General features: G+C 40.4%; 1 pseudogene across 1 annotated transcript; it reads left to right on the top strand.

Annotated features, from left to right (window-relative positions):
• The first annotated feature begins 5,343 nt into the window (after nt 1-5,343).
• Nucleotides 5,344-6,075, top strand: LOC309544489 (annotated as a pseudogene). Its single transcript has one exon. The product of its transcript is annotated as an uncharacterized misc_RNA (transcript).
• The last annotated feature ends 2,925 nt before the right edge of the window (nt 6,076-9,000 follow it).

Below are 9,000 nucleotides of genomic sequence, written 5' to 3' on the forward strand. Positions count from 1 at the left end.
TTTGGGTACGGCGTCGCACGACCGCACAATTGTCAGTTAAATTCGCACAGTGCCGAATCGCAAAAAGTGGCCTGGACGTAAGACAGCAAAATCCTCCGGTGGTAAAGTGGTTAAGGTTGTATGAAAAAATTAGAAAGTATACAACTTGTATCCAAACAAGATAGAGATAAGATAAAGTCCCACAACGCAGGTGGGTGATTTCAGTATATCAATGACTGGAATTATCAGCAAAATAACGTATCATATCAACTACTATAGTTAGACATGGAAACTTGTCTGTCAAAGATGAACTGCACTATCATTGTCTTTGATTTGACAGGCTGCTGGCTATGGCTGTAGAGAACACCTGTAAATACTGGGCACATAACAAACATACAATCATGCAGACTGTATGGGTTCCTGAGCCTGTGTGAATGAGCCTCAATAGAGTTGAGAACATACAGCTCATATTAAACACACACCTGCTCTATGCCTACTTTACTCCCATGGGACAGGCAAAAAGGAAACAGCTACAACAGGGTTATCTCTTTTGAAAACTCAAAATGATTGGTATTGGATTTGCTTGCCAATCTCAAATGGTTAGTACATCCTTCACTAAAGTCCAGCTCAAGCTAGTTTTTTTCTCATTTTATCACAGCAGTGTTAAAAAGAAATAAAATTAGCTTTTGGTGTAATACTCAGATTCTGCTTAACTTTGGCCCCCACAATCACACCATTCTGTGGTCCAGCTTCATTCCTCTTCTGGGTTGAATGATGTCCCTTCTCGGTGGGTTACCATACAATGGTGCAGAGAATTGAGCTAATATCAGTAATCATTAAGGATAATCCATCACTTGGACAAGAAAGAGAAAAGGACCCTGAAAATCAAGTGACCAGCCAAAAAAGATATTTGTTATAATATTCAATGAGTTTCATGAGCACTGCAGATCACTTGAAGTCATTTATTTCACAACTTAGCAGACCTGTGGAATGTGACTAAAGATCTCCATAAATGGTTCGAATTTCGGCCGACTCCTACTGAACTGGTTGAAATTTAAGCCATAGGAGGCCCTGCAAGCACCACCTGGCTCAAAAAAAAAAAAGTAAATTTGAAGAAAACTCGACTGTGTCAGGTGGGGAATTATCAGCTGAACAGTGATGGCATCTCATCAGATCCATTTACTGTTCAGCAGCATCATTGTATTTACACAGTTGTGGGTACCCTGTCAGTGGTGTATCCAGTGCATGTATCTATGCCCTGGGAGCCACTTGAGGGGTAGTGGAGGTTTCAGGGGATGCTTGGGTGTGCTAAAGCACCTCCAAAAAGTTTTCTAGCACCCCCATCAGATTAGCATATCAAAGCATCCTTATTTTGTGGTAAAAACCCAGATTTCTTGGAGCTCTCTATTTCTTTTCCCATAATTGTTATTGAAGATGTGAGGAAAATTATTAGAATCCAAAACTTATTCACATAGAAAAAAAAACAAAAAAACAGTATGCTATAGATATACATCAAGGTACAAGGGGTATTGGGAGTGAAACTTAGAGATATATTACAGCAAGCCTACCTTGTACATAACTTGGCTCAGTGAGCTAAAACAAAATAATTAACAGGAAAAAAAAGACAAAATACAAGAAAATAGGTATATTCAGGTTTCCCTTTTGCTCCTTTGTGCACAATATTGATAGAGAAGGGGAAACTGTGATAACATGTTCATGTAGCCATTATATATATTAATATATATATAGCCACGTGAAATTAACAGGGGGAAGGAAGAGCAAGGTAAAGAAAAGAGTGCACCATATTGAATTAGAGCATAGCTGACTAATAGTACCTCATTAGGCATTCCACAGATATTTGATCCAAGGTTCTCAAACTTTGTGAAAGATGGTCCGCTTGTCAAGTAATATTGCCGAAAGGCCTTCATTAACCATGATCCACGAGAACATAGTTTTCACCAGGTCAAAGGGGTTGTAGGTGACTTCCAAGACCTGGCTATTACAATCCTGGTTGCCGTAAAAAATAAATACTATGAGTTTCCTCACGTGTCCCGGTGCCAGCTCAAATGGGCTTACCAGTAACGCCCGCTGTGGTGATTTAATAAGGTTCCCCTGGATCAGTGAGTAAATAAAGTTATGAATGAGATCCAAAACCTTTTGACTTTTGGGCATGTCCACCAGTTGTGGATCACCGTGCCTTCCATACCACATCCCCAAAAACATATGAGGAAAGTCCCCGGGACACACACCGCTACCCTCATTGGTACCATGTACCACCTCAGCAAAACTTTGTCATTTGCTTCGATCAATGAATTATTAATGTACGATTTGTATGAATGTACGGTTTGAAGCATATTGTGCTATTTTAAACCATTTAACAACTTCAAATGTTTCTCCTATGTCTTGTTCCCATCCATCCATATAAAGCAACTTTTCTGACTTCAAAATGTCAAGTCAAAACGTTATAAATGATTAAAATGTGACCTGTATGCCTATCGAAAGACCTACATAAATATTCCATTGAGGTGGAAGTGGCTTAATCAGATGTATGGTGTAAAGTCATCAAAACAATACAATGGTAAATTTCCGAGTTGGGTAGCTGGTGTTTTTCTATTACTTGGACCGTGCCGTCTTCTAGTGTGTGTTTAAGGCCACCAATTTTGAATGGTTCGTTTTAAGGCCCGAGATGGTAGTAAACTGTCTCAAGATTTGGTATAGATAGACAGCGACGTTACTGGGGAAGAAAGGAGAATCAGGGTATCATTAGCGAAAAGGGCACATTTATGTTCTCGATCTCCACAATATATGCCTTTTATGTTGGGGTGATATTTAAGCTTAATTGGCAAGGGTTCCAAGGCTATTCGGAATAAGATTGGAGATAGGGGACAGCCTTAATGCGTTCCTCTTTGTATATTTATATTTTTATATTTTGTTAACTGTATCCTTTTACTAAGAGTCTGGCAGTGGAAATTCTGTATAGTGTCTGTCATATAATCCAAAAATTGGGGCCAATACATAAAACAGATATTCCCATGACACGGAGTTGAAAGCCTAAGGCCCCTTTCACACATGCTGTCCGTTTGTCCGTTTTTCATCCATCCGTTGACGGATGAAAAACGGACATCAATGCATCTCTATGTAAAAACGGATGACAACTGATGATCATCAGTTAACATCCGTTTTCATCCACTTCCGTCAATGTCCGTTTTTTTGAACGGATGAATGCCCTATTTTTCATCCGTCAAAAAAACGGATCGGACGAAAAACGGATGACAACTGATGACAACGGATGAAAAACTGATGTCAACTGATGACAACGGATGAAAAACTGATGTCAACTGATGACAACGGATGAAAAACGGATGAAAAACGGATAACAACTGATGAAAAACGGATGAAAAACGGATAACAACTGACGAAAAACGGATGAAAAACTGATGACAACTGACGAAAAATGGATGAAAAACTGATGAAAAACGGATGAAAAACTGATACATTTGACGTGACTGAACTGATGAACTGAACGGACTGTATGTGTGAAAGGGGCCTTATGAAGTTATAACAAAAACAGCAAGCCCCTCCACGTACTGTGATTATCCCAATTGGAATGTATCGCTGCTATTATGTTTATTAACCATCTGGTTGGATCGGGCGCCTGTTGATTGGGGAAAAACCCCACCTGTTCCGAATGGATATATCTGGATAGAAAGGTATTCATTCAGGTCGCCAGAACTTTGGTAATTATCTTGAGATCCACATTAATAAGTGAGATTAAGCAATAGTATGCACAGTCCCCATGGTCCTTCCCTGGTTTAGGAAGGACATTAATGATGGCAGTGTTTTCATGCATAGCTAAGGAAGACCCTTTTTTTAAATCACTAAAAAAGGAACATAAGTAAGGTACCAGGAAATCTAAATATTTCTATAATAATTGCCAGAAAATCCATCAGGACCAGGAACCTTTGACAGATGTAGGCTTTTAATGGCTACCCTAAATTCCCCTTCTGTAAAATCTCCTTCCATCAGTTCTATGTAGTCCCTCGTCATCTGAGAAATTATCCGCTTGCGCTTTGGGAAACAAGTCCAGAGGCGCATAAAGCTTAGAATAAAAATCCAAAAATTATCGAACAAAAGCTGTGGATTTTGGGTCAGCTTGCCATCTCATAAGCATAATTTTGATAGGGCTGGATTATATGGTCGAGGGGTAGATTTCCTCGCTAACAATGTAGTTGGCTTGTCCTCTAAAGTATAAAAGCGATGTCTAGACCAACACAATCACTTCTCTGCCTTGGTGATGGGGCTGAGGTTTAACGTTGTATGCGCCGCTTCAATTTTACGTCTTAAATGTAATTGAGGGTTAGACTTTTGTCCCCGCATGATTCGTCGCAGCTCATCCTCTTGTTGTTGTATCGTTTGTGTGTGGATGCACTTAGTTCTGGAGGAAATTTGAATCAGTTTGCCACAAATTGTAACTTTATTTGCTGCCCAGGTAATACTCGGGGAGGTATTCATGGCATGATTATCACTGGAGTTATGTCGTATGGCCATCTCTATTTCACTGTACGAAGTAGGATTATTAAGCAGAGACATTGTGGCGCCCCGTGGTGGGCTTTGGTTTAATTAATTATATATTGTGCTGCGCAAAATAAATGATATATAATGGATCAGTGTGTCTATATCTGTGATGTCCTAACTTTGGTGTTAAAAAATTAATAAAACGCTCTTCTTAAAAAACATGAATAATTACATATATATAAATGCGTTCCATAAATTAAATAAATATTTCCTATAAAATAAATGAATTAAATATAAACAATATGGTGCTAAAAATAAAAAATCAATATGATACATTAAAAATGTCTGTGATAATAAATGTCCGTGATCATATATTAAAAAGTATATCCCATTCACCAGTGCTCATATCATTAATAACAGGCTGTGGAATGTAATTGATCTGACAATATATTCAAGTGCCACCTCCAGTCTTGTGACCACCCGCTGGGTGAGTTTTCACCTTAAGGAGTGTGACCTCGCAACTAAGCTTGGTCAAATAAAGCCTCAAGGAGATCCCTGTAGATGGTGGATAGGTTCTCTCCTCCCATATGCTGGCTCCCAGCCTGTTTGTATTAGGCTCAACAACTCTCATACATAGGAAGAAAACATATGTCCAAAGCGCAAGTATTGTTTAAATAAAAACAAGAATTTATTAAAAATCTGTTTCACTCACATATGTCAGGAGCTTGCAGCACACCAGACTAACCAGGCCATGTGCCATATAATTGGTACAGTGACAGATGATCCTGGTCAGCTGCTCACTGTCTGTCTCAGCATTTCTGTCACTGCCTTATAGCCCGTTTCACCGACATGGACTTGGCCCCTCCCATGCGCGTGACTACACAGGGACTACGTGTCTTCCTCAGGGGGATGTGGCAGGTTCTGACAGGTCCTTATTATTTCTTATGTGGTTCTGCCGCTTATAAGGTAATTCCCCCTAATGCGAGAGGTTCATATGCTTTAGTAAAGCTTGTACCGGCATCCTACATTGCGATCTGCTGATGCAAAGAAGTCAGGGAGAGCTAGCAGGGAACTGTTCTCCAACCACAACCAGGCCTGGGCATGGTTCCCAGCTTGGACCGGGTGGGGGATTGAATTTATGAAGCGACTAAACAATATCTCGTCCATTGTGGAAGAGATGTTCAATGAGACAGTTGAAGCAGTAAGGGAGATTACTCAGGAACAATGACAAATGAAGACTCTTGTACTGGCACTTGATTATCTGTTAGCTTCCAAGGGGGGTTTCTGCGAATTCATAGGAGGAGACTGTTGGACCTGGATAGCAGATACCAGTGACAAGGTTCAGGCCCATATGGATAAGGTTACCTCCCTGAAAGGCAGAGCCAGAGCTATAGCTAGTGAAGCTTGGAATCATTTTAAGGCTTTGGGAATTTCTTGTTCTCCATTGGATCTTGGTTGAAGGAAATCCGAGTATATATGCTTATGTTTTTGTTTCCATTCCTTTTATATGCCGTGGTGAAATTTTCCTGTTGTCTGATTGATCAAGTCACCAAAGCCCGAGCAGATGACCAAATCGACTGACTATCAATACGACCCACCACCTCATGTCCTCCCTCTGAGTCACCTCCAGATGAACAGAACCTACGTGTCAACATTCGTTTTATTTTGAGTCTACATGTCAACACTGATTCCGTTATCTTTCTTTTTAACTTTTTGAAATGGATTGTTTTTATGTATGAGAAGAGCTGTTCTGTTTATTTGGAAGAAGGAGATCAAGATTCATCGAGGGACACATGGGAGCATATGACAAAGAGGAGGGACTGTTGTGGAAATTTTATTAGGACTAGTGTGGACATTTTTCAGGATGTTTTTTTTTAGCTTGTTGTTATGGCTCCTGTTGTTGGTTTGCTTACAATACATTCATGAGCGTGTGCAGGCGAACCGGCATTGAGGAAAGACTACTGGCAGTGAAAACCGGCGGGAAGCCGTGCACGCTGTTCTGCTCATTCACGATCGTGTACTCCCCCTTTCTATTGTATATTTGGTGTGTGTTTGGCTGATTCTATGTGAGTAACTTAAGTCATGTGACTGTACATTTGGAACTGATTGGCTGATGTTGTATAGCCATCACTTCCTTCTGTTATCCCTTTGTTGCCCCATATATGAACCAAGCTCAATGCTTTAGGCAGGACATTCTATTGAGCATCCAATGTGATTACAGCCTGTGTGTCTGTATTACTGGGTACTGCTGAGCGTGCTCCATTACCTTATACAAAAGAGCTGAGAACTGTGCTTTTTAGCACAACTGGATTAATTGCGCTTGGCGTATATTAATATCTAAATATGCACCTATTAGCGCAACTGAGTTACTTGCGCATCAAGAGTACATTAAGATCCAAGACAGTTTTCAATTTGTGTGTGTTGTGTGTGAACTGGATGGACTTGTATTTTTTGTCAAACAGATTAACTATGTAACTATAAAACCACTTTAACCACTTGCCGACCAGTCACGTTGACCGTACTGCGGCAAAGTGGCTCGATATCAACCAGCAACGTAGACCTACGTCGCTGGACTCCTCCCCTTGTGGGCGGCACGCGCGCGCCGCTGGAAGCTCACTCCCGCTGTATTCAGCCACAGCGGGAGTCAGGCCAGGGGAAAAGAGACGGTGATCACCGCCGCTCTTCCCCGATCGTCGGGGGTCGAGTGTGGAAATCCGCCCGCTTGTGTGTAAACAAAGCGGGCGGATCTCCTAGGTGACAGGCAGGGACAGATTGCAGGATTCAGCATAGCTGAACCTGGGATCTGTGCCTGTGTCACACAGTCCCCTCCCCCCACACACGAGGCATACATTAACCCCTTGATCACCAAAAGTTAACCCCTTCCCTGCCAGTGTCATTTTTACAGTAAGAGTGCATATTTATAGCACTGATTACTGTAGTAATGTCACTGGTACCCCCAAAAGTGTCAAAAATGTCAGTCAAGGGTCCGATCTGTCCGCCGCAATGTCGCAGTCCCGCAAAAAAAAAAAAATCGCAGATCATCGCCATTACCAATTAAAAAAAAAAAACAATAAAAATGACAAATTTTCCGTAGTTAGTAGCTGCGATAACTTTTGCGCAAACCAATCAAAATACGCTTATTGCGATTTTTTTTACCAACAATATGTAGCAGAAAATAAATTGGCCTAAAATGGTGATTTTTTAATTTTTTGGGGGGAATTTCATATAAAAAAAAATGTGAAAAATATTGTTATTTTTTCAAAATTGTCGCTCTTTTTTTGTTTATAGCGCAAAAAGTAAAAAATCGCACAGGTGATCAAATACCACCAAAGGAAAGCTCTATTTGTGGGGGAAAAAAAAGACATAAAATTTAATTTGGGTACAGCATCGCACGACCGCGCAATTGTCCGTTAAAGTAACGCAGTATCGAATCGCAAAATATGGCCTGGTCAGGAATGGGGTAAAATCTTCCGGTCTTAAAGCGGTTAAAAATACGCTCATTGAGAATTTTTTTGTCAAAGACGTGTAGCTAAATACATTTTGGCCTAAATATATGACAAAAATTGAATATATTGGATATTTTTCAACTGTCAAAGTAGAAAAATATTGTTATTTTTTCAAAATGTTCGCATTTTTTTATTAATATCACAAAAAATAAAAAGCGCTGATCAAATACCACCAAAAGAAAGCTCTGTTTGTGAGAAAAAAAGGACGTAAATTTTGTTTGGGTACGGCGTTGCCAGTTAAAGTCGCACAGTGCCGAATCGCAAAAAGTGGCCTGGACGTAGGATAGCAAAATCCTCCAGTGGTAAAGTGGTTAAAAGATAACTGGACTTTTTTGAAACAGGAGACTTTTTTTTTTTGCTTTTAGGAAAGCATGTGGTCAATGTTTTCTGGCAAGCATTTAGTGAAAAAAATCAACAAACTACTTTGAGAATATCTTTGTATGCTTGATTCCTTAATTCTCAGGGAAGATGGGATACAGAGCGAAGTATCAGGATATTTGTGAATTCAAAAAACATGGTAATCAGCTACTATCCCCATTTCATTTAGGAAAATTAAAGATAGAAACTGATTGGCTGCCATGCAAAGCAATCCATAGATTGGCTGCTCCATTTTTGAAAAATTCCCCCATTTTTGATTATGAAATTATGGCAACAAGTCTGAATCACTGGCAACATGTAACAGTAAATACTGGGGGGTTTCTAACAGAGGGGTTGATATACAAAAACTGGAGAGTGCAAAATCTGGTGCAGCTGCGCATGGTAGATTATAAGACCCCGTTCACACCTCGGAGCTGCCGGCACGGACTTCATAACATCGCCCTAAAGAAGCTCCGGACCCTTTTTCTAAGTCGGAGCGACTTGTGTCGCTCCTATTAGAACGGGTCCACAGCTTCTCTATGGCAGGCGACCTACGGCGACCAGGTCGCCTGACAGGTCGCCCCAGTGTGAACGGGGTCTTAGCTTCTAACATCAGCTTGTTTATTTAAGCTTTGACAAAAAA

This window comes from Pelophylax lessonae, assembly GCF_965119305.1.
Source record: "Pelophylax lessonae genome assembly, chromosome: 1".
Lineage (NCBI taxonomy): Eukaryota > Metazoa > Chordata > Amphibia > Anura > Ranidae > Pelophylax > Pelophylax lessonae.